This window comes from Labrus mixtus, chromosome 5, assembly GCF_963584025.1.
Source record: "Labrus mixtus chromosome 5, fLabMix1.1, whole genome shotgun sequence".
Lineage (NCBI taxonomy): Eukaryota > Metazoa > Chordata > Actinopteri > Labriformes > Labridae > Labrus > Labrus mixtus.
In genome coordinates, this window is record NC_083616.1 from 2,650,699 (window position 1) to 2,678,670 (window position 27,972).

Below are 27,972 nucleotides of genomic sequence, written 5' to 3' on the forward strand. Positions count from 1 at the left end.
AAATCTACAGCTTTTTTCCTCACTTGACATCTGTGTGAAGACAAGACAAACAGTGTGCATAAATAACCATTGTGCTCCGGGCCGACACATTCCAGATCAGACGGCAAATAGCCATTACCTGCCGCGTTATCAATCACACGTGTACAGTGCACTGTCACTGCTTTTTTTTTTTTTTTTCATGCATTCCCGATGACACTCATAAGTTTGACCTGACATACCCAGTCAGCTTGAGCAACTTCCCCAATCCATCACAGCTGTCAGAGGCCGAGCACGCCTTTGTTCTGATTAATTACAGCCTTGCTGGTAGGAGCTGTCAGTCTTCCAAACAGGTGATACACACACACACACACACACACACACACACACACACACACACACACACACACACACACACACACACACACACACACACACACACACACACACACTATCAAGATGTTGTGAATGAGCATGAATGAGTGTGGGTTGTCATGAGTCAGCCGACAAATATTCAAATGAACATTAGGAGACAGAAACACAACAAGGAAACCATTTGGCAGCCCTGCGGCAAAACCATCCAGTCTTCACTGTCCAGGAAAAGCAAAAAGAAGTGCTACCAGTGTCAGAGGATCAGAGCTGCTGCGCACAGAGTGACGAGTGAATGCAATTTCCCCCTGAGTGAGGTTGTATCATAATGATGTCATAATGTGTTTGAATAAACCTGCAGGGGGACCTCATGGGAACTCCAGCGTGCAGCAGAGATACATTAATGTGTTTAAACTGGCTTTTTTTTACTTTTAGAAACATATCAAAGCTCATAAACTAAACACTTCCACCTCTCAGTCTGTCTCGCAGATCATGTTGGATTGTTCTAAATGCGGCTCATTAACACAATAAACATCTATTCTCGCTGTGTTTACACGTAGAGTATTAGGATTTGCAGAACTTTCCCTGAGCACGTTATGAACGTTTCAGCGTACACAGCGTTTTTCTAGTCTTCTGACTACTTAAGGCTACTCAAAGTGTTACTTCTGTGTGTGTGTGTGTGTGTGTGTGTGTGTGTGTGTGTGTGTGTGTGTGTGTGTGAGGCATGTACGTGGTTGTGCAGAGTCCTGGTTTATGATTGCTTTTTTTTTTTTTTAAATGTACAACAGATGCAAGCCGCTTACTGTACATGTAATAACTCGCCCCACATATTGCATCAGGTTATGGTTGTCAAAGGCTGTCTTCAGAGTAAAAGAGTAACAATATGTTTTAATTCAGACACTTCAGTTACACTTCCATGAAGTTCACTCTGGGCCTGATTCACTTTGAATGGATTGCAGCCGCTAATAGCCGTCCTCATCCAAGCACGGCCTGCTCCGACCTCCACCTCAGAGGCAACAGGAACGAGAGGAATACAAAGGAGAAATCCTTCCTGCATCTTGTCCCATCTCCTCCTATCCAACTTTTTCTTGACAATGAGAATGGTCTTTAACCACAGACTGTAAATATTAATGGATGAAGCCTGAGTGAGATCAGCCATCTGTTCCTGCAGGGGGCTCTGGAGGCAGCAGTCGCCATGTTGGAAATCCTGTCTCAGTCTAACTTTCAGTCAACTTAATGACAGGCTGAGAGCTGGAGCTGAGGCGGGGTTTAAGACTCACCCACCTGTCAATCATGTCAGCTGCGTGCCTAACTATGGATAACACGTATCATTCATAAAATCAAAACATAGCCATTCAAAAAAAAATCACCCCCCGTGCAGTGTGTGCAAGTAATGACAATAAGTAATCAGACCTATTTAGTACCAGGCTGTAAACATGTTTATTAATGCTGTAAAATCTGCTTTTTTGACTGTGGTGTGTATGTGACTCCCGGTGTTCCTCCAGCCAGCCTCAAGTGGACACTTCAGCATTGGCTTCATTTTTCAACACTTATTATACAAATAATGATTGATTGGATAGCTCATAAAATCCTGCATCATTTGTTCCTGAGATGTGCTCAGTCTGCTAATTTGCAACCCCCGTCTCTAGAACGGCATTAAAAAGTAATATAATATAAATACATGCTTTATTATGAATTATGTATTTACATAATTGTCCAACTCCACTGAAACAATAACGTTCATATTTTTAAAGCATGGAGTACAGTGGCAGTGGGATAAGAGCATAAGAGCAATTAAGCCTTGAGGTTATATCTCACGGTCCATCATGGTGTCAAACCATCAGATCAGTGTGCTGGGGCAGAGAAAGTCCGTCTGCCATGTTTGTCTGCTGCTTTATGACTTTAAGCTCCCACTAAGTATGTGCCTGTCTGTCTCCGCGCTGCAGAGAAACATGATCGGTGAATCAGTGACTCTGCTACCCTACACTAATGCTAAGAGCTCTGAGTGATTCCACAACACACACCTTCCACATGAATCAACAAGTACTCACACACAAGCAGCTCAGTGTGTGTGTGTGCGCTCAGTGTGTCTCTACAACAGATGTGCACGTCTCAACATATACAACTGTACACGCAGTAAGGCAAGGCAAGTTTATTTATGTCGCACATTTCAACAACAAGGCAATTCAAAGTGCTTCACACAAGACATCAAAAGCATCATGACAGAGGAAAGAAAAGAAACTAAAATTAAAAAATCACTGAAATTATTCAATCTGAAAATATGTTCAAATAAAAATAATTCAAATGAAATTAATTGAAATAAATAAAGTAAAAATATAAAAAGAGTTCAAAGTTACAGTGCAGAGTTAAAGTTTAAAATCTTATTAAAGCTGTTTAATGAAAGGCAGCTGTGAACAGGTGTGTCTTCAACCTGCATTTAAAAGAGCTGAGAGTTTCAGCAGACCTGCAGTTTTCTGGGAGTTTGATCCAGATATAAGGAGCATAGAAACTGAACGCTGCTTCTCCGTGTTTGGTTCTGACTCTGGGGACAGAGAGCAGACCTGTCCCAGACAGTATGCAACGCTCGCTGTGTGTGTGTGTGTGTGTGTGTGTGTGTGTGTGTGTGTGTGTGTGTGTGTGTGTGTGTGTGTGTGTGTGTGTGTGTGTGTGTGTGTGTGTGTGTGTGTGTGTGTGTGTGGGTGTGAGTTTTGTATACAGCCGGTCATCCTAATCCCTTTGCTACCCACAACATCCAGAACCTCTTAAACCAGAAATTCCACCATCGTGCATGCAGATCATTTCACCAGTGCACCAGGTGCTCTGTTATATTTAGTCTCTATTGCACTTTCACAACACCAGCATTCCTACAATAAGCATATCGTCGAGGCCAAGAACACTTTCCCCTTCATGGCTTGCAAAATCTACTCGAAGTGTTTTCGACGAGGCAGCTGCTAAGAGGACGGGATGTGTCCAAGGACGATGTGTCTCAGGTGGCGCGGTGATCTCCAAAAAGCCTGAATGTAGACCACCACGATGCAACCGCAGAGAGTTAAAACATGTCTGGGAGCAAACTGAGACACTTTTAGTCTGTGTGCTCAGGTTAACTGGAGGGCCACAGCGGGGTTGTCTACATGCTTACACCACAAAGCTGAGCGTACAATCGCGCGTCCTGATCCTTATCTGAGCTGCACTGATACAGACTCTGCTCTAAGAAAGCTTTCGCTCTGCTCCGCTCCACAAGCAAAAAAAAGCTTTTTAAAAAGATTGACTTCTTTGTGTGTGTGTGTGTGGGGGGGATCTCTGAAGCTCAAAGAAGCGGCACTGGCTGGTGTTTTATTACATCGTGTTTCTTCAATGGCCTTAGCACTTGAAAACAACTTTCCAGCTGAGCAATCGTAGCATTAACAAGTCGTTCATCTTTGATGAGCTCCATATGCAAAAAAAAACTGGAAAGGAAAAAAAGAGTCTGTGATCAGAGAAATAAAATCATATGTGTAATCTGTCATGCCTCACATCCTGTGGAGCGCTGCAGAATGTGGTGTGCTTGAAGGAAAACAAATAGCATGTCCCAGTACGAGCCTGTGTTTGTTTCTGCTGCTTTCATTGGAATCGAAGACGCAAATGTAAGCCTTGAAAATGAATGTGCAGCTTTCTTTCTTTTTTTTGTTTGATGATTTATTTCTCTTGTGTTGGGTAGCAGGAGTACTTTGTCTTATCTGCAGGAAGTCTTCCAGCCTGCTGCAGGGACATGTCAGGAACCAACATCTCTCTTGCTCACAAGCCGCGTTTGTTCCCCTGCAGCTATGTTCTCAAACCGTGGGTGGTCACTTTACAATTTCTCTGCCTTCCTTTTCCACTCCCTCTGTTTCAAACATTACAACACAGCAACAAGTAGATTATTTTAATATCAGTTTGTTGTGTGTTTACCTGAACTAAGAAACCCCTCTTGTTCTTTCACACATACACACACACACACTCTCTCTCTCTCTATACTAAACACAAACACCACTGTGTCATACTGTCTCTGCAAGACAGACACCCTGCCGTCACACAACCCCGCCCAGATTCTCACAGTTGACAGTTAGATTCTGGGTCAGTCGAGCTGGCGGGAGCTCACATCTGTCTTGCCTCTTGACACACGTCACCGATGAAAAACGAGACAAACAAGATTTCATCATAAAGGGTTGGAGGGATCATCTTCAATTTTCTGAAGCAGCTCTGAGTTCACTGGAGTAAACAGACACACACACACACACACACACATGCACACACACACACACACACACACACACACACACACACACACACACACACACACACAAACGGGATTCACGCCATGCATCTTTTGCTAAATTTGCACACATTTAACTTACCGATGAACAGGGGCGTTTCTAGGTTTCTGAAACATCCGGGGCTTAGCCCAGAGGGAAATGGCAAATGCTTTATTGCGCATGCAAAATTTTTCAGAATGCTTTACCTAAATAAACAAAATACGCAGTTTATTATAGCTTTAAATAACTACCTGACTGCTGTGCTGCTTATCCCCAGACATCTAAAGTTCCATTCAAGTTATTTCAGAGTAAAATGAATAGAAGTGAGACAGACCTTACATTACCTATATGGATCTGACTGGGGATAGGATAGGTTAATTCACTTGAGGTGGTAAACAGTCTGGTTATGTTTTTAAACCGTTTATTCTCTTGCCAGAAGGACTATCTAGAAGGACTGGGCTACTTTATTTTGAGATGCCCCTGGAATCCTCATGTTTCTTTCTAGTGTAAAGCACATGCGACATCCAACAAATAACTAACTACCATTAGTGACTAGAATCATTTCATCACTTCTAGACTGAATTGAATTAATGCATTCCATGGTTACCAGTAAATATACCAATAAATACCAATGGTAAAAAATACCAATATTCACAAACTTCCCTTTGCCCAAACACAAAAGGGCCTCATTCACGAAACACCAACAGTAAACATTCAGCAAAAGTAAACATTGAGATGTTTAATGAGTCACACAGTCATGTATGTATTCTTTACATGTTTTTCTTCATTCATTTCTTATCTTGTACAGTGTGTCTCTGTCTTCACTGTTACTCTCCACTTTAATTGTGACACTTTTTATTGTGACACTATTGAGACACTCGGAAATTCCACGGTTGAATACGGAGATTTTGTTGCTCTGTTGTCGTGCGGTAAACGAGGGGCGTTCAAGGACCGTCAGAAAGTTTTTTTTTTTGTTTTTTTTTTCAAAAAAATTATATTCGGGGCTAATTAAATAATATCCGGGGCTGTAGCCCGAATAAAACAGCCTAGTGACGCCACTGCCAATGAAACGTCCCTCAGGTCGGTTCAGTCGAAGAACAGATTCTTGTGTCTGTTTGGAGAAGACACTCACAGTATGGTTTCTGTTTTCTCTCACCTCTCCTCCTCTATTTCTTCTCATTCAGTTAAAAACGCTGCAAGGCCCCTCATTCATCTACTGAGCTGGCAATCATGACGTTACATCTGTTTTTGCATCAAATAACTTGTTTAAATAAAATTAACCAGGAAATGAACACTTGGACAATAAATAGATATCAGATACATCGTGTGGCTTTACCAAGTGGCAACGTCCAGTGTTAAAAAAATGAATCCGATGTGGAAGTGCAAAAAAACTGAAGTTTGTCAAGTGTCCTCTTGTGTCTGGCTCCAAGAGCACAGGAAGTCACATACACACTCATTCAAACAAGCCTGTTTTTACAGCAGAGATTAACATGTTTACAGCCTGGTTCAAATAATGAAAAAGGTCTGATTGGCTCATGCCTCGATCGGCAAACACTGTATGGGGGTGAATATTTTCATAACTCATCCATTTCTATTTTATGTACGTTACATTTTATCAATAGTTAGGCGACTAGCTGACATGATTGACAGGTGGGCACGGTGTAACGGTTTGTCAGGAGGTTTAAAACCCGCCTCAGCTCCAGCTCTCAGCCTGTTGTTAGGTTGACTTAATGTTAGGGTGAGACAGGATTTCCAACATGGCGGCTGCTGCTGATGATCCTCCACAGCCCCCTGAAGTAACAGAGGTCCATTAATGTTTACAGTCTATGGGTTGTATGTCCCATCTGTTAACATGGAGGAGGTGGGGCTTAATACTAATACAGCAGCCAGTCAGCAGGCGGAGCTCTAAATATTATGGCTTTACTTTCAAAAGTCAATATACAGTCTGTGGTTCGTACTGTGTTGTGTGTGTGTGTGTGTGTGTGTGTGTGTGTGTGTGTGTGTGTGTGTGTGTGTGTGTGTGTGTGTCTACAAAGCCAGTGTAGCAGAGTCCAGGTCACAACACAGTTTCTCTCCCTCACATCAGCATCCTGCAGTGAAGTTAATGCTTCGTGGTGTTTACTACGCGCCAGAGAAAGTGGAACCATGGATAGAGTCATCAGGACTGAGGGATGACCCTGGGTTCATAAGATTGCCTCCCCGCTGCTCGCCTCTTTCATCGAGCAGCCCAGTTGTTGGTTTAACTCAGGCCCCTCTCTGCAGGCCTTGGCACAGGGTAGAGCCCGTGCAGCCAAAGAGGATTTGGTCCGAGGCAGAGAGACGTCTGCTCACACTCAGCTGCAGCTTTAAGCAGCAGCAGCATCAAGCACCACCTACTTCCAATCATGCATCCCCCCCCAAATCCTCCCTGTGACTGTAAAACCAGCAGGGCTAGACCCAGCAGGGGAGGGTCTAAATAAATCCTAAACTGAGCACACACACACACAAACTAAGAAACAAACTCTCAAAATGCAGTTTTACACCTGAGTGTGTATCCCACAATGTTAGCTACATCAATCACGTTTCCTTAGAGACCGTCTTGTGATGTTATTACAGCGTTTATCTTTTAGTGGTGCAAGTGGCACATCACAGGCGAGGAGATAATGACATGCTTTATTGAAATGGAGACCAATGCACCCTCTCTCCTCACCATGGGTGGTCCGGTGCATGGAGGGGAGCCCCAGAGGCAATTAGCATGCAAGGCAGACTGAACATCTCTGGTTTATGCATTGCACACAGCTGGGGCTCAAGACATCACTCAAGATAGAAGATATTACACGGTGTGAGCATGTTTTTAAGCAAGAGAAAACAGCATGTGTTACAGTGAGTAAGTCCTGTGTGCAGCAAGTGTTAGTGGTGTAATAGAACAAGAGCTTAATCATACAGTTGGCATCAGCAGGAATTAAGGACCCTATTTGGTTTAATACTGAAAAGCGTTATTTTTTTAAATTTTATAAAGTTGAGGCTCTTGTCACAAACAGATCCCATATTCGCCTCATGTTCACCTTTCATGTTGTCAGTCTGTGAAACCTTTAGAGTAGCTTTGCGCGATTAGCACCATCATCAAAAAAAACCTAATTTCAGCCGCTGCCTGAAACACTTCGTCTCAGCTTCTGTCTCTTTAAGCCCCCCCCCCCCCCCCCCCCAACATGCCCACTTTCTTCTGATTGGCCAGCTCTCTGGAAGCATTCTGGGCGGGCAGAACACTGCAGGACTGCCATGAGAAGGGCTGCTCTCCAGTGCTGGGAGAAGAGAGCCTATGCAAGCCCCAATTTCCGCACACTCATACGTGCGTTATGAGGCTGCAGGGAGCTGGGGGATTGAACCCCCGACCTTCCAGTTGAGAGACGACCCAACAGCTGCCTGCAAAGAAATAAAGCAGAGCTTTTTCTCCTCTCAACCAGATCCTGTTGTGATTACGATCCATTTGAAGGATAAGTTATTTCTAAGACTTTGGAATAAAACACATTTGTCTCAGTGATCACATTTGGAAGCTATGTGCCGCACTGTCTTTGCAATAGAGCCTAAACAAATATAACTCAGAGAGGGGACTCATGGCGGAGGGGGTTTTCAGTCCCCTTCAGACTGATATAGATAGAGACGGAAAGAAAAACGGTAGGAAAAAAAAGCACAGTATCAGAGAAAAACGAGCTGCATAGCTGCCTGTGAGTGGATAAATCCAGCGCAGTAGGTTTGTGTGTGGCCGTCCTGCTGGGAGATAACACATCATTCATCATCTCATTAAAGAAGCTTACAGGGAGGAAGACAAAACGGCTGGTTGGTCCTACTTTCTCCTAGAGTCATCATCACTGGATGAAAATGCAAAGTGGGCGGGACATTCTGAGCATCCACTCCTGATGATTGGTGAGTTTTGTTTTTTTTTTGGCGGCTGCAGCTGATCTCGGGGATTGTTGCGCTGTCAGTCAAAGCTCTCGGCGAGTTGGCAAGCGGCCCTGAAACACTCACCCGAAGCCACAATTTGCAATTTGTCACCCCTATAAAGTAACATTCTCCATCTTCATTTTCACTCACAGGCAAGAGGAGTTTGTGTCCCAACGGGGAAAAGACATGCTACACCGAATCTGTGTTTCTTACAAAGCGTCGCATTATCAAGAAACCCCAAACTCTCCAAACTCCTCGCCTGGTGTTTTTTTGTAGCAGTTGGCAGAAGGAGGGGAAGCTTTTTTTAAAGAAGACATGTAATCTCTCTTTCATACGAGTCTGAGTAAAGAGTGGCAGGAAAAGCCCCGAGGCCAGCGCATTGATGCTTTGTTTGACGACGAGCTTTGGCAGATGGCCAGGGCCTGATTTCTCACACCATGCATGCCACAGCACACCTCGGGCTCAGAGTCGGAGAAACAGATGGAAACACTGACGACTGAATTCAAGTCGTCAAATTCTCCTTGTTCCAATTCACAAATTGTGTCGAGCTTTTTGGCCATTCAAAACTTTAGAGATGACCGTGGAATCTGACTTGTTACAGAGAGTTAAATGTTTCCCTTTAATTTGTTATCTGCACATTTTTAAACTGTTGACTTTAAATAATATGGAAGTCAGAGAGTGTCTTTCCATATCTTGTTGTTAGCATTAAGGGGCAGAGAGATAAGACTGAGGTGTGCTGCAAAGTTTAAGAGTTATGTTACCTTTAACAGCGCTGGGGGGGTTGAACCATAAAAACATCAAACCTCTGTGTGTTTTTCTTTTGGATCTAGTATATGCAGAAATAAACAAACAGTATGTGCCTGTATGAAGTTAAATACATTTATGCATCATCTCATTTTCAAGAATGTCCTATAAGTTGAAGAAAATAATTTGATGCTTCTCTAACATTTCAAAGTTTTTAGTTGTAGTTTATATTGACCAAGCCTCCAGGAAGTACGCCGACCTTTGAAGCCAAGTTTTCATGGTGGCCGAGCTTGGTATTTCAGCGTCAGGTGATGCCTGAGTTTTTCGCTGCATGCACCACTGAGCAGCTTTCATTGGTATTAACGGGGCTCCGCCTCCAATGCTATATCCATTCCACAATTATACATCCATGATACCTTTAACCTATGTAGTCACTGGATGTTTTATTCATGTGAATATTGTATTAATCAGGAGTCTTTAAAAAAACAAAAAACAATAAAATATAATAACATAAATGTAAAATGTATCCCCCCCACCAAGCACACACACACACACACACACACACACACACACACACACACACACACACACACACACACACACACAGCAAGCTATCAAGCATTAATCATCAGTTTATTTTTCCTTTTAAGTGGGTGTTCAGACTGTCGTCATCCCTGCATTAAAACAATACAGGCAGCTGCATTCAAGGAGGTGTGTAAGTCCAGGAAGCAGGTGACATGTTGGAAAACAGGACTGACTTTGTTTTGGATTATCTTGTCTTTTTTTTCAAAACAGGTCACAGTTACAGAGAGCTCAGTGCAGCATGTTTAAGTATTTTAGTCACCAGTAAAGGAAGCCTTTATTTTCATTGCACAAAGAATTTACAACGAAATTTGGAGAGCTGCGTCCGAACCCCTGCAAGACAGACAACTGAGAAACCATCACTTAAACAGACACTATTCATAAAAACAGAAATACATAGTATAAATAAGGCGGTATTGGTATTTACACTTAATAAAGCAACGTTAATTCTTGAATAAATTTAATCAGTCTGGGAATCTAGTGGTGTTGTTGTTGGTACGTGTGTCCCATGTACGGACTCTGTAGTCCTCCAAGCAGATGGCCTGGGTTCGGGTCCAACCTGTGGCTCCTTTCCTGCATGTGGTTTACTGGCTGTGCTCACATACACAGACATACTTGCAGCTTGATAATGCAGAAAGTGTTGTTACTTCCTAACTAAATGGATGTGATTACGGGGATTGACTGCAGGAAAAACTTCCAATTTATCTACATAAGGCAGAGTAAGGGAATTAAGGGAGCAGCAAAGTGCCTAAGCATCCAGGTGTTTGTGTGTGTCTGCAAACCTCAGATTAGTGCAGGGTGTGCTGTATCCTGTACTACAGAAGAGAGGCAGGGGGTCTGGTCAAATTTCAAGCCCAAATCCGTACAAACATGGGATCCCAGTCATTGGCCTCCACTGGTTTGCACGGAAGATCACTTACCATTCTGCCGCTGTGAGTGAACGTACACGTGTTGTTATTCATCTCGTCGAGTGTCTACCTCGCACATCTGTCACAAAACAGAGAGATGCATGCAGCGGTGAGACGATTCAGTGGTGTAAAGTTATGTATGACATACCTCAATCAATGGAAACTTCCCTCAAGGCGTCTTTACCTCACAGCTCACGTTTCATAAGGCAAGGCAAGGCAAGTTTATTTATATAGCACATTTCAACAACAAGGCAATTCAAAGTGCTTCACACAAGACATCAAAAGCATCATGACAGAGGAAAGAAAAGAAACTAAAATTAAAAAATCACTGAAATTATTCAATCTGAAAATATGTTCAAATAAAAATAATTCAAATGAAATTAATTGAAATAAATAAAGTAAAAATATAAAAAGAGTTCAAAGTTACAGTGCAGAGTTAAAGTTTAAAATCGTATTAAAGCTGTTTAATGAAAGGCAGCTGTAAACAGGTGTATCTTCAACCTGGAGCAGGAGCAGCAGGATTTTAAAGTCTATTCTCTGACAGACTGGGAGCCAGTGTAAAGACCTCAGAACTGGACTGATGTCTTTGCTTTTGGTGAAGACTCTAGCAGCAGCGTTCTGGATCAGCTGCAGTTGTCTGACTGATGTTTTAGGCAGACCTGTAAAGACACTGTTGCAGTAATCAAGACGACTGAAGATAAAAGCATGGACAAGTTTTTCCAAGTCCTGCTGGGACATAAGTCCTCTAATTCTTGATATGTTCTTCAGGTGATAGTAGGCTGACTTTGTAATTGTCTTAATGTGGCTTTTAAAATTGAGGTCTGAGTCCATCACTACACCCAGATTTCTTGCCTCTGTGGTTTTCAGTCTTACTGACTGAAGCTGCGTGCTGACTCTGACCCTTTGCTCCAAAAACAACAACCTCAGTTTTGTCTTTGTTTAATTTTTGCACATCCACTCATGGATTTGCTCTATGCATTTACCCAGTGCTTTTATGGGACCATGGTTGCCTGGCGACATTGTAATATCTATTTGTGTGTCGTCTGCGTAGTTATGAAAACTTATTTTATTGTTTTTTATAATCTGAGCTAGTGGGAGCATGTAGACATTAAACAGAAGAGGACCCAGGATGGAACCTTGGGGAACTCCACAAGTAATTTTTGTTTGCTCAGATTTGAAGTTACCTATAGATACGATGAAGTCCCTGTCCTTTAAGTAGGATTCAAACCAGTTTAGTGCTGTGCCAGAAACTCCCACCAAGTTTTCCAGTCGGTCGAGTAATATATTGTGGTCAACTGTGTCGAACGCAGCACTGAGATCAAGTAAAACTAAGACTGAGGTTCTGCCACTGTCTGTGTTTAAACGGATGTCATTAAACACTTTAACCAGAGGTGTCTCAGTGCTGTGATTTTGTCTAAAACCTGACTGGAAGACATCGAAGCAGTCGCTCAATGTCAATAAGTTATTTAACTGTTGAAAAACAGCTTTTTCGATTATTTTACTTAAAAAGGAAGATTTGATATCGGCCTGTAATTGTTCATTATTGACTTGTCTAGATTGTTCTTTTTTAATAGTGGCTTGATGACTGCTGTTTTCAGGGCCTGTGGGAAGACACCTGAGAGAAGAGATCTGGAGCCATGACTTGGCAAACTTTTTTGAAAAAACCTGTTTGCAGAATATCAAGACAGCAGGAGGAGGAATTTAATTGTTGTATAATGTCCTCCAGGTATTTAAGGTTGATTTGATTAAATTGTGTCACGGTGCTTATGTTGGTTTTAAATGGACATAGGACATATCCTGATCCTGATGATGAGTTACTGACAGTTTGTCTAATTTTCTGGATTTTTTCAGTAAAGAAGGTGGAAAATGTATTACAGGCCCTGGTAGAATGAAATTCAGATGCTATTGACACAGGAGGGTTTGTTAGCCTGTCGACAGTAGCAAACAGGGCATAAACTAGTAGTTGCTTTTGGTTTTAAATATCTGTGGACTGTTCTGTAACTGTTCTTAAATGCACCTTGCCCTACGCTGTGTTTTGTCACAGCGCTGTGAGATCTCCCACTGTTCATTATATCTGTAAATGTGTCACAATGCACAGTCTCTCCTGCAGGATCTGAACGCTGCATTGTGCACAATCAACATTTACACAACCTGTTATCATCTTGTTTCCACTCTGTGACTTCATTATGCACCTTTTTATCGCTTGGTAAACATCAGTGTCTTACTCCGACCTGTCACACCAAAACACACACAGGATGGAGAGAGAGAGATTAAAAACATTTCATCTAAGTAGATAAGTATAAGTGAGTATTACAGATGAAACACGAGATGTGTGAGTCCACTGCGGCCTCTTTGACATGATGGGTAAGCCATAGTTCTCTTCTGACCAGCACACAGGTACCGCCTTAAAAATGTTACATCCATCCATCCATTTACTTCAAGTTATCCGAGGTCGGATCACTTTGCAGCAAGCGCAGTAACCCCCAATCCCCACATACTCCGCAGTCCGTCTCCAGATCGTGCCACCAGTGACACTGTGCTCGGCTTCGTTTCAAATACGCTGCGAGTCTATTTTGGAATGCGTCAAGCTGGACAGGATATGACAACCCGGACAGGAAGTAAGACAAGGAAACGCACATAGCATCAGGTTAATTTCAAAATAAAACAGAATATACAGGATCGTATTTTCCATCACTTTATCAACATCAACTTTAACAACAAATCATCCTCAGAGAGACAAAGCAACATGTTTTTTGAATGTTTTTCTCTTTTATTCCCGCAGGATCTTGTAGTTCTCCTGTGATGTGTGTACAGCTGATCATGGTGGTGCAGAACAGTGGTGCTGACGGACGGCGAGCATGTGGGGATTGCAGGTAAATCAACCCAGACTTCATCGACTGTCCACACAAATGGTGCACGTTAACAATTTTTGAATGTTAAAACCCACGGTTAGGGTTAGGGGTCCATGTGGAAGGAATGTGCATCATTACAAAGTCACACCGACAACTACTGGTCTGGCATGTTTAAGTTATGTTTGTGGTTCTGTGTGCACGGCGGGTAATCAACACGTCTGAACAGGTTACTTTTCAAATGAAAAATCTCATTCTCGTGTAAAAGTGGCCCTAGTTCAAAAAAAGTGTATGGCCGTTTGTTTCTCAGCTCCATGGACTTTCAACAAACTAAGATGTTTCTAAATGATTTTTAAATAAAATGATGCTCAGATAGTTTTAAGCTCAGGTACTAAATCTAACCCACCTCTGCCTCTCTACTCTCAAACAGCCTGCTGGCAAATGATACCAATGAAGCTCAAAATCTTTTTCTCAGAACAGCCTCAGCTCTGTGCCAACAGCAAAATTAAGATGTTATCTCACAGTTCCATGTTGACACAGAAGTGAAAGCAGCGCACACACACACACACACACACACACACACACACACACACACACACACACAGAGAGAGAGAGAGAGCCTTGGAAGTGGAATCCATGACAGTCTCTCGTCCCTTCACAATATGATTATGTGCTGCTCAGGGAATCTACGATTATGAAACAGGACATCGTCAAAGAGCATCATGTTGACTCTGCAAACCTCCCTTTGATGCAGAAAGGTTAAGACAACATACAAGAAGTGGTAACACACACAGATGTGCATTATACAGAGGATGTGTGCACAGGTGCGGACACATAACTGCTGCTGGTTGACTGTAGAGTTAATGAACTTTAATGACTTGTTGCTTCAGACACAGCTGACAGTTGCTTCAGATGTGGCTGATATTAAAAAGACATTATCCTCACCCTCTTTATTAATATTTTACTTAAGGAAATGTGTGATCAAACATTACACGACTTTGACATCATGTTTGTTCATACAGAGTTGGTACATAAAGGTTAGGGGTTGGTCACATTTTAAACTGTGCAGTGTTGTTTTTGTAACAGTCACTACTACTAGATAACTAATGGGTTATAAGTAAAGGACTTGAGCTTGTATATTTATTTTCTAGTCTTCTGACTACTAATTACACCTCAGGTCACACCTACACATTCACACACTGATGGTAGAGGCTGCTGTGTGAAGAGTCAATCAGAAGTAACTGATCACATTCATACACCACCAACGAAGCAGCAGGAGCAACTTGGGGTTAAGTGTCTTGCCTAAGGACACTTTGGACATGTGGCTGGAGGAGCTGGGGATCAAACCCCCAACCTTACTGTTGAGAGATGACCAACTCTGAGCCACACTTACATACCTTGATGAAGAGGGACACACACGTCCATACACACATTAATCAACATATAGATAAACAGATAAACAAACTGTCAAAAGGTTGAGGGAAAATACTTTTTTAAGGCTGCTTTTAAGAGAACCTTATGGTCATATATTATTCAAAATTCACTTCATCATGTTTCTCTAACACTAATATGTGTCTCTAGTCTGTCTACAAACCCCCCAATGATGAGAAAAGTCCATCCTCTCCGTCTTCTGCCTGCTCCACTTTTCAGAAAATGTGTGCTCAAACAGGCCGTTTGGAGATTTTCCCTTCATGACATCACAAAGGGCAGTAGCCCCTCCCCCAGGTGGGTGACACTCCCACAGCTAGGTGTTTGTTCTGCTCTCTGAGTCTGCCTTCTCACCGTAAACAATAGGACATGGAGCAAGAAAGACCGAGTACACCCAAGCCCTTCCAGAGAGGGGCCGTGGTCAGACACCGCTCATTTACATATTTAAAGGTACAGACACAGAAACAGCCTGTTCTGAGCAGGGCTGAAATAGAGGGGTTTATAGACATGATCAAATACAGGATCAGAGTGGATTTAGAACAAGAAACTTCACACACATGTTTTGAGGAGCTCTGAGACTTATTTAAACTGGTTGACGTGGAGGAGAATATGTGACCTTTAATATTTCCACAGACCTCAGGTCAGCACGTATTTTTTTTTCCAGAGGACAGCACCATGGGGACTCACTGCACCTTCACCTGATTTAGTTTTAATTTTTGGTACATCCAGGAGACCGATTCCTGATGATCTGAGGGATCTGATTGGACGGGCTGTAGTCAGTGAGTTACATAAATAACTCAAATAGTTACTTAACCTGTACCTGTTTTCTTCATAGATGCTGAGTTTTAGTATGAAATATAAATATGTGAGAACTTATGGAAAGGTATGGAGCTGTTGTACATTTGTATTGGTTTAACCCCAGAATGTACACCATGGCATTCGTGCAGTGGTTTAAATTCAGTGGAAATATGTGTGTAACGGCATGAGAAGAACCAGACGATGATTGGCAGGGCCCTCTGCAGGGCAGACTGGCCGGCTGACTGGCTGACAGGCTTGCTGGCCAACTGGTTTGGGGTTTTCCTCGTGTGCAGCTGGAAAGGAGAGAGACACACAGGGGTGAGAGAGAAGGAGAGTGGCAGACAGAGAATGGTGCCAGCGATTTGCTCTGCTGTTGCCTTGGGATCTTTAATAAACACATTCTCTTGCCGGGTCCCCCAACTTTCGCCTCTTATTGCCAGGCTGACCGAGGCGAGGCACACAGTGGAGGGTTAAGATAACCAATTTCTGCTGGTGCATTATTTTATATTTAGATGTGTTTTTATTCAGATTTCTTAGGAAATTGAAGTCAACACTTCCAGGGAAAGCCAACAAGTTCAGCAAATATTACTTTAATATTTAGACACTCACATCCTTGCAATCAGTACCAGGGAAGACCATAGACCGTTTAAAACATGGATGTAGTCTCAGTGATGTCAGCCATTAGTTTCCACAGGGCGCAATGATGGAGCCATATTGTAAAAGCTATCTCAACCGAAGGTTTGATAATTTAGAAACAGGCAAAAGAGGGCCTTAAGTCTCCTGGCAATCAGCTTTAAGACACCCACTTTGTCCAGCAGACATGCCCCCATTATGCAAATGTATTATTTATTTAAGTTTTTTTATAAAAAATCAAACCAGATGAGTTTAAAAAAACACATTCACTCCCCAAACAGTTAATTAACCAATGAAGAAATTAGCTACTGATGCTATACAGGCTGGCTGCAAGGGACTCCATAATGAAGGCTGTCCATGTTTGTGCTCGTGCATGAACTGTACCGTGCCAAAGCACACCTCTTCCAAGCGTGCCAGGGCCAAGGAAGGGTTCCATGCTTGAGCATAAATCGGAGCACTCACACTAGTCAAACAAAGTGGACTTTAGGGTGAAGCTGGCTTAGCTACGGTACGGATTGCCTAGTGTGAGTTCAACTCTTAATCTTTCATTTCCAAGTTGTTCGTCTTAAAATGAACTGCCTCCTGGATCCACACACACATGCAAACACAAACACACACCCACTCCCATCAGACAGGGATAGTCTCCCCCTGCAAGGTGCATTTTTGGGCTTTCACAATTGCACAAAACTCTTGAAAAACTCCTGATATTTGCAGTATGACATGTGGAAACACATATTTTCTAGCAATGTTTAGAAGTTAAGTAAAAGCTTTTGTCTGTAAGCTTCATTTAGCATGTTAAGCCCCCTTTCTCTGAGCTCTTGAACATCTTCATTTAAAGCTCTTTCATGATGAACCAATTTATTTTGTGGTCGACCATCAAATGAGTCTACTGGCTCAGAAGTTTTTTTTAAATTTAAAAAAAACATTGATGAATGTCCAACTCAGCCCCACTCAGAGATCGAGTGAAAGGACTCGTACTGAATGCATTTCTTAACTTTCCTCTGGTCGTGACCTGGAAACACTCAGCCTGTAACCTGGTGAACTTTCGCCATTCAATCCACACACAAACACACACACACACACACACGCACACACCGACCCATTCTCAGACACCACAGCTGTCCAATCTTCCTCCGGGGGTCAAAGGGAACATCCTAATGCTCATCCCACTTGAGACTGGCACCTGTTGGAGCGTCTTAGCCCTGCCTTCATAAAGACAACAGAGAATTCAATAAAGCAGGCTTAAGAGGCACGAGGCCTGATGGTGCCTCCGTTCCCCTCACTGTTGCTGCTTTTCTTTCTCTTCCAGTTTCCATGAGAGCTGTGGAGTTGGATTTTTAAAGCCAACGCAACATGTCATTTAAAAGCTTGACAAGCTCTTGTACTTTTGAACAGCACATGGTTTGTATAAAAAAAGACTTAAATACGGAAAAAAAAAGAAGCAGACATAAAATGAATAACGATGCATTGTTTTGACCTAGCGTGGGTTCATGCTGCTGCGACTCTCCATGCCGAGACTTGTGGAAACAGTTGTTGGGAATTTTGGCAAGCGACTCCTCGCCTTGTGTATAAATTAATAAGAACCTGTCTGTAGGGCTTGAGACGAGGATAAGATCATAAAAGCAAATGTAAAACCATCAATTTATACACCTGCTTGTCAATGTAGATTTGTGTGATTTGATAAAGACAGATAAGGCTGACGTGTAGCCAACAACTGTCTTTCTGGGAGTTTATGTTCCAATAGAGGCAGCAGATGCTCAGTCAAATGTAGAAGTGTTTTGCCGAGCTTTTTCTAAAGATAGTAATAAGTATGAATGTTTGGAATGAGCCGACTAAACATCACCATACCCTCTAGTAAGCACCAGCAAGCCTATCAGACTAAGTATTACGGTGGCTTGGATGTGAAAAACAAAATTACAAAGTGTTTCACACTTTAACAAAAGCTTGAGACAAATTTACATTTTTTTTTTCTTTTACATTTTATAAAACAAAATTACAAAACCTAAAACACTTCTACCAAGAACAACACACATTTACATTTTATAAAACTAAATAAATAATAAATAAAACATTTACAAGATGTGAAACACTTTTACCAGTCCCCGAACAAATTAATAATTGACAGAATCTTGACAGAAAGGGAATTTACCAAATGGAAATGACTAATGACTAATCTGGCTCAAATCAGTTCCACAAAACGGTCAAAACATCTTTCTGTCACCACAAACTCCGTATCACTCTGTATCATAGTCTGCACAAGTCTTTCCATCAAAACAAATAAAATGACCCCTCACTCAATCACTTCCAGATCACATTCCCTTTGTGTCAAGAATCTGTCGTTTGTAAATTTGTCTGCGCTCCTAAAAGTGTTTCACTTCTTGTACATTTGTTTTGTCCTTGGTAAAAGTGTTTTGGGTTTTGTAATTTTGTTTTGCACTTCCCAGCCACCTGGCTATAAAGTAGCACAATGGATGGATAACATCAGAGGAGTTCTGCAGTATTTTGATCTACAAGTTGAGATCAAGTTGGTTTGGACGCGGTGTCTGGTTAAACGTGCATGTAACCGCTCGACCAGAGCAATGAGTTAGCAGCCCAGGTATGTGTGCATTAACCTGCAAGAAGGACCCCAAGGCTGGCGGTGCTAGCTCTGCTAATGGTCGCCATATTCGACAAACCAGTCTGACATTGTTTACTTGCAGACGCTGTGATCCCGTGTTAGGCCGCGTTAATTCAAGAAAGAAGAAGAAGAAAATAGACTGTATTAATCCCACGAGGGGAAATTACATTTTCCACTCTGTTGTTGAACATGCTACACACACACAGGCTGAAACACACATGCACAAACAGTCCTGTGGACGTGCACTAATGGAGAGATGTCAAAGCGAGCGCTACTGAGCTAGTGGGAGGGCTCAGTGCCTTGCTCAAGGGCAAGTCTGTAGTGCTCAGGTAGGTAACTGGCACCTATCCAGCTTCCAGACGTGGTCCGCACCTGGACTTGAGCCAGCGACCCTCCGGTCCCTACAGACTAAGCTACCCCAATTTAATTGTTCTTCATTAAGACTGTGAGTGTTTTCTAACCTTTAGACTAGTCTGAATGTAAGTTTGAGTTTAATTGACAGGGAAATGAGTTGCTAGGCAACATCCCTAGTAATAACAATCACACCATCCTGCCAGCTGTGGCCCACTGATTCTGCCTCAGTTTGACACTCACTTCCTCATATCACTGCGTCTTAACTGTATTTTAATGTGCACTCAGCTGTCCGGGAGCACAATTAGAGGGCAGATGGATCCGACTGTTGCACTATTACACCGAGGCTGGAGGGAAATTGGGCTGATTGTGACTCTGACAATGCATGAGTCACCGCTCTGATCCCCTCGTTCATTAGAGCAAATCCCTGCCACAAAGACCAAAGAAGAAGAGATTTACTGTAGTCTGGGAGGTCTGCCTAAACAGTCTAATGTGCCTGCATGCATGCGTGTGTGTGTGTGTGTGAGTGTGTGTGTGTGTGTGTGTGTGTGTGTGTGTGTGTGTGTGTGTGTGTGTGTGTGTGTGTGTGTGTGTGTGTGTGTGTGTGTGTGTGTGTGTGTGTGTGTGTGTGTGTGTGTGTGTGTGTGTGTGTGTGTGTGTGTGTGTGTGTGTGTGTGTGTCTGTGTGTGTGTGTGTGTGTGTGTGTGTGTGTGTGTGAGTGTATTGTATCTGTGATGTAACTTGAAATGTTTCCAGACTCTTTTTTTTCCTCCTTTCACTGTTTCTTATATCCCCCCTCTTCCAGCTGTCACTCACATCCCTCTGCTTCACTTATAATTAACTGCAGTTGTTAATGGGCTCGAGAAGGATTTAGCTTGTAAGCTGATCCTACAATTAGGGCTTGTTGACTTTGCATAAATGTTGGGGGGTGCACTCCCCAGGGGCGCAGGGGGCAGGAGAACGGCGTCTTTGAGGGGCTGCCAGGCATGGCTGAACCTCCTGAGATATTGGAGGGGAAGTGTGTTCTTAAATACACACAGAGGAACCACGTCCACACATCTTATCCTCCACATTCATGAAGGACATCAAGGTAACCTTTGGAAACTTAGATGAGAATCCTCGAGAGGGTTACTAAAGTTCAAAAGAGGAATAGGAAACAAACCGGATATACTTCGTACAGGATTCCTTTATTCAAATCTTGGCATCAAGGTATGAACTTTATTTGGGTTAAACTTCATATTTAATCTGTTTGAAACAATGATAATTTGGGTTAAATTTAACATATCCTCCTCCTCTTCAGTTTAAATAAGTCTCAGAGCTCCTCAAAACATGTGTGTGAAGTTTCTTGTTCTAAATCCACTCTGATCCTGTATTTGATCATGTCTATAAACCCCTCTATTTCAGCCCTGCTCAGAACAGGCTGTTTCTGTGTCTGTACCTTTAAATAGAGAAGGCAGACTCAGAGGGCAGAACAAACACCTAGCTGTGGGAGTGTCACCCACCTGGGGGAGGGGCTACTGTCCTTTGTGATGTCATAAAGGGAAAATCTCCAAACGGCCTGTTTGAGCACACATTTTCTGAAAAGTGGAGCAGACAAATAACGGAGAGGATGGACTTTTCTCATCATTGGGGGTTTTGTAGACAGAATAGAGACACATATTAGTGTTAGAGGAACATGGTGAAGTGTGTTTTGAATAATATGTGACCTTAAAAACATTTAAAGACATACAAAACAAAATAATATTCTCACTACCCAGAACTGCACTCCATTCAGGGAAACTGAAATCATGATCATTTTGCCAATGTGCTTCCACTCTTATAACCGAACATATCAGTATTCAATCAACAATGTTTGATTGAAATGATGGTGCTGGTCTGCGTCGAGAGAGTTTCAAAGAAACCTCAAATAAAGTCTCTCATCTCAGTGGTCTAAATTTAGTATTTAGAGGTTAAAAAATATCAAAAGTTGAAAATGTCTTTCTCGAATATCAAGAGGCTCATTTCCTTTTCCTGTTTTCTCAGTAATATGACATTTGCTGCTCAAGTGGCCACACACTAAGAGACCCCTGGACCGGTAACAAGACGCACTATGAAACAGTCTTTACTCCTTAGCTGATTAGAATTCTGATCCAGTCAGAATGTGAAGAAGTAATGGCCATGTGAAGAGAAAAAACTGTTTCAGTGATGACCAAAAAAGCTGTACATGCAAGGTGTTGCTCCAGAGGGGAGTTTTATAAAGTTGTATTTTTGCCCATGATATCGCCCAAAGTGCGGTCCTTTACTCAGTGATGGTTGGAACTTAAGTTTACAATTCTGAAAATGACAAAAATCTATGATTCTGAAATGAGAAAGAGACCTGTAACTCCCCTCCCTGCATAAAGCTTGATGCTTGAGGCTACATCACTGACTACTAGCATTACACCTCGTAAAGTCTGTCAAAATGCCCATGATGGTAAAATGGTGAATGGACTTGAGCTTGTATATTTATTTTCTAGTTAACTCAGAGCTCTTTTACTCTGCAGGTCACACCTACACATTCACACCCTGATGGTAGAGGCTGCTGAGTAAAGAGACCATCAGAGGTAACTAATCCATTCACACACCGCCGCCAAAGTAGTGGGAGCAACTTGGGGTTAAGTGTCTTGCCCAAGGACACTTTGGACATTTTGTTGCAGGAGCTGGGGATCGAACCCCCGACCTTGCAGTTGAGAGACGTCCGACTCTACTGACTGAGCCACAGCCGCAGAGAACATCTCCACCAGAGGTTCCTTGGCGTGCAAAGTTTGGGAACCCCTGCCTTAAATCACCAACACAACTTAATCAACCCAGCTTGTGCTTGTTGAAAAGGGAGACAGCCGTCCTGTGAGCCAAGCTCCCGAATATCAGAGGTTTTTTTCTCATAGTAGTTTTGGGAGTCCTTGTATTTCTCCAATGAAACATCTTGTGACCTACATATACAGTATATATAAAGGTGAACATAAACGTCTGAGCATGCAAAGCTGTATTTTGAGTCATGTTGATTTCAGTCAGCTGTTCACAGCCATGTATTGCTTGGGGATGCAATGCTTCATCATGTGTCGTTATTCCATACAGCGCCGTAATATAATTTCTCCCACAGGGACACAAACATACAGAACAGCAAATCGATCTTTAATGGAGTCATCACCGAGAGAAATGATTCCAACTGCTGCTGTGCGCAGATGGACGACTGCAGCTGAGTCTCATTTCGGCAAAAGCAAATATATTTATCCAGCATCAGTGTTTCTTAATGAACATCATTTCCTGTGGAACTCTGTTGCCGACGACAACAGGGCAAAACAATCCATCTGGAAAAGAGAGAGAGAGAGACTGGAGCAAGGAAAGTAGACCTCAAAGGATGGATTTCATAATTTCCAGTGGATTGTCCTTATATTTGAGGGGGTCTTAAAGTGTGTGTGTGTGTGTGTGTGTGTGTGTGTGTGTGTGTGTGTGTGTGTGTGTGTGTGTGTGTGCACAGAACAGTAAAGGGAGTGACACCCACATTAAAGAAAAGAAGTGTGTGTTTGGCAACCAAGAGGAAAACTCAGTGACTTTCTCTGCCCTCTAAATCCCCTGCAGACTACATGCTAGTGGCTACATGCTGCCCTGAGCAGTATAATGCCCTGTCAGCTGTGCCAGTGGGAGAGACATATACACACATTCACCCACACACACCCAGTGAATCATGAAATGACACACAAACACACACACACACACTGCTAACCCCCGCATCACAAAGGGCTGCAGCTGCTGCCAAGAAGCACATAGAGAACGAGCCCTGAGAGGGAGTTTGTGCTGGAGATTGGGGTTTGGTTGCACAACATGTGAGTGGTCCGAGTGGAGCTGAAGGCGATGTTGACTCTGGAGCTTTAACTGTGCATAGAACAGACTGGATGTACTGTGTTTTGCAATGGGTCAATTAAGAAGCTACTTTTTTTTTTAAAGTAAGAATGTAACTTTTGCACCCAAAAAAAGTTTCAAAGTCAATCTAATAGTACGATAACTTTCTTCAGGCAGAATGTCTTCTCAGCTGAGCTGGCAATGAAAGAGTAGAAGGCGAGAGTGAAGATCTTGCAGCTTAAATATACCGTTAATTTGAAGGAGGTGTTGTCAGGTGATTGTGGATAATGACACATGTCAGGTGTGAAATCGATGCAGCTCGCCTCATTTTTATAAATATTTTAATCTTGTAGTCCAGGACAAGGTAATCCAAGTCTTAAAGGGGACATATTATGAAAAATCCACTTTTACAGTGTTCTTGAACATATATTTGGGTATCCTGAGTGTCTACTGACCCACAAAATGTGAAATAAACCCATCCAGTCCTTTGTTTGTGGTCTGCATAAGTCTTACAACACAGAGAAAAATGGTAAATTTCAAATGTGCTCTCCTTGTGATGTCACAGTGGGATTCTGGTTAAAAAAATCACCTCTCCTCCCCTGGTATCTCCACCCATGGACTCCATCCCCAGGCTAGAACAAAACTTTTTCGCAGGTCCGCCATTTTTATTCTCTCTACAGAGGAGTGATGTCTACAGGAAAAACTCAGGGGGGGTCATTACATTTAAAGAGACACACACACCAAAATGGAGCGTTCTGAGAGAGCTGGTTTATACAGGGTCACAAACCTCCTCTGGTGCTTGATTCATGTTATATTTTGACCAAAGCACAGCACAGATGTTTCATTTAGACCACAGGGGACTGTTTGAAAAGGTGGAGGAGGGGGATCATATGTCCTCTTTAAGGGATGGAGCCTGTTGTTAAGAAATTCAAGATAAAAATGTAAAATGTAGGACTGAACTTCGGTATGAGAAGTCATCTGGTTTTATTCTGTAGTACTTCACGAGTATTCTTCATGGATTACACACCAGCAGGCTTTAGTGTATTCAAGGAACAACAGTCCGTATGGAGCAGTATGGCGCTTACCGTCGGATACACCGGGGTAACTGAAAAGGCGGCCATCGTTCCTAGAAGCACGTTGGGCTTTGAGTGGTTTTTGCATGAGATGGAAAATTCTAATTGCCTAAGAGATTATTCCTGTAAATCCTCATTATGTTTTTAAACATGAACAACCCCTTCACGCTTTATCTTTCTGCCACTCCATTCCCCACCCAACCCACCCACCCACCACGCTCTCTGTTAACTAGACTCTCCAGTGTGAAAGGTCGGGATTAACCTTGGATTTGAAACAGGCTGCGTGCCCATACACTCACCAATCCCTCTGTCAGACCCACCCTCATGAGCTCATCTCTTTCTAACCACGGTCACAGGTGAACACACACACTGATAGAAAGTGACACACACAACAGAAAAAGCTCATATGTGTGTGTGAACACATGCAGACACACACACTCACAACATCAGCATTGGTCTTTTTTCCTCTCTTTTTGTGTGAGATTGTGTTCAGGCGGATTTGCCGGTATTGTTGTTCTGTCAGTGGCAGATCTTCCTAGGAGGAGGCGATGTCAAACAAACAGCATGTTAACAAGGAGCATGCACTGACCCCACACACAGCATCTACATAGAAACACAGAGCTGGGCTCAAAAGAAAAGCATTTTAGCTGCAGTGTCTTTACTCAAGCCAGTCTGTCTGGCTCAGAGCAGAGGAGCGTGATCACTCATAAGGGAAGACGAGGCTCAAGAACTAGCTGCTGGAAGACGTTGTAGCTCTGCGGTCACAGATATAAACTAGAAGGTAATGCCTCAGATGATGCTGTCTTCTGTCAATATGAAGGCTTAGCACATTATTTACTCACTGTTCCGATTTTCAGGATTGACATTTTGACATTGAAGCTGTCCAGAATATAATAGAATAATGCACCTTAATTTTGACGGGAATAAAAAAATTGGCCTTTAAATTCACCTCCAGGTCTGAGGCCAGATTTATTTGCTAGAAACGGTGGATTGCTCCCGGATGATTCTTTGCCCCAAGTGAAGGAGTTTAAGTTTCTCAGGTCTTGTTCGCAAGTTACCCCCAATTTCCACATACTCTTTGCATGGTGCACACATTCCAGAAATGGATCCAAATCTACCAAATGAGCCACAATGGCCTCGTTTGTAAAACATACAACTTAAGCGCAGCTTCCCTTCACAATAGAAAAGCTCTTTGGGTAAAGAGCTGAAACAGAGACTGCCTACTTATTCGGTGGCTCTGGTTCCAGAAGTAAATGTCCCCATTCAAATCCTCCCTTGAAATTTCACAAAATTCTTACATCAAGAGCTTGGCGCCTGGAACCATGACAACCAGCTACCCCAACACTCGGGACTATAGTACATTTAATTTGGCACCAAAATGACGGAAGAAAAGGCAAAGGTACAAGACTGTGTACATACTTTTCGTCTGGAGTCAAGGAACTACACATCCCACAATCCATTGCGAATGATATTGTTTCTTCTTAAATATAACTTCAGTCGTTGTTATAGTGTTTATAGTTTTATTAGTACATTTCCTGCTAGCTAACTAAATAGCTAGCCTGTTAGCGAAACTATCTGTTCCCATACGGCGCCAAGGAGCAGGAACATTGTCATGGTAACAGCGAGCTCAACCAAACAGAGACATGATTGTGACATTCTATGATCGTAGTGTAATTCTTTGCCCCGATATCGTGATTAAATATTTTTTTCCCCTTAAAACGCGGTTGATATCAGACAAACTTGTGTCCCCTAAAGGAGCATAAACCATCGTTTCACACTCAGGTTGCTCGTGGTCAATCTACCTGTGATGGTTATGACATCATGGCTAATAATCAAATCCGCAATGGAGAAAATGAACAGGATTTTTACTTCCAGAACCACTTCCAGAAACTGTTGATCCCTATACAGTAAAATTATTTTATTGTCTGAAACAAATGAGTGTTTCTTTTCTTTATTTGATCTGTCATGGCGACTTTCAATAACTGTTGTTTAATATAACTTCAATAATCTCTCTTTTGTAATCAGACACATTTTGACATTTAGGGGACGGTATAAGACCCAGTATGTTTGACTTTGACAAACACTAGGAAATAAAAGTGAGGATAAATCCTCCTCTGCTACATCATCTTCAGTCTGCTTCTAAATCTGTCTCGAGGAAGGCTTGAACACAACCAGGTACACACACACACACACACACACACACACACACACTCACACACACACACACTCACACACACACACACTCACACACACACACACACACACACACACACACACACACACACACACACTCACACACACACACACACACTTGTCTTGCAGTGTGATCTACTGTGGAGATAGTGCTTATTAGTGTCCTATAAATCTTCTCTACCTCCCAGTGGGACCCTCAGTGGTAATTTACAGCCACACGTGCTGCTGTTGTTCAGGCTGCCTACTTTAAGTCACAGCAAAGACGATAACATCACCGTGGTCACAAGTGTCATACCGAACATGCTGATGTGGAACAATCTGTGATGGATTAAAGGTTTAAGTCAAAGGATGTAAGCAAATAAATCACACCGGCCATATTCAAATAGACGACTTTATCTTGCCCTCTTCTTATCTTAAAAAAAATGACTACAATCAACACATACCATGCAGAGAGGGGAAGGAGGAAAACAAAGAAAGTGTAAGGGAGAGAGGAGTTACACGTTGGGGAAATAGAAGGTGAAAAATGAGGAGAAAAGGGCGGACGGAAGATAAATCTCTTCACCAGGCTTGTCAACGTTGAAACACGACATTTATGTGGACGAGTAAAGGCCATAACTCTCATAATGGCTCGGGGAGAGCACGGGGCTATTTGTTTAAAACGACGTTACGAGGGAGCCATCGTAAGAGCGTGAGTGACAGTGAAGCAACATACAAAAAGCCCGAGAATAAACCTGTAATCTGGGGTATCGGATTCTCCGCGCTGGTTAAACGGCGTGCTGGGAGTGAATGGGTCTCTTTGTGGAGAGACTGCGGGCGCGGGAGCTCATTTGCATGCAGTGATAAACGTTGTTTACACTGGACATACAGCTCTGTGAAGTGGTGGGTAAACGCAGCGGGGAATGATAGATTTACTGCCTCACATGGGAGCCAGACAGCTATGTGAGCGAGCACACACACACACACACACAAATACACACACACACAGGCCAATTCATGCAACAGGTATGCAAACATAAGCATACACAGAGACAGAAATGCAAACACACACATTCAGATGGATCATTTCATGCAACAGGGATGTAACATACACACACAGGTACACACACACACACACACACACACACACTTGAAACAGTATCCATCCTCCTGGTGATAAATGCCTCCCTCTCTCCACTATGGCTGACGTTCATATTTCCAGCCAATCTGTCAACATTACGCTCAAACAAAGTTTATTTTCTCCATGTAGATTTGATAAACACATAGATATAAGCTGGAGCTCTGGGTGGGTGGGGGTGGGGGGGGGGGGGGTGGAGGAGGGTGGAGATGTGAGGTATAGGGCTGACCAGGTTAACACTGCCACATTGCAGGATGAGGAATCCCCTCTCTAAGCAGACGGGGCAG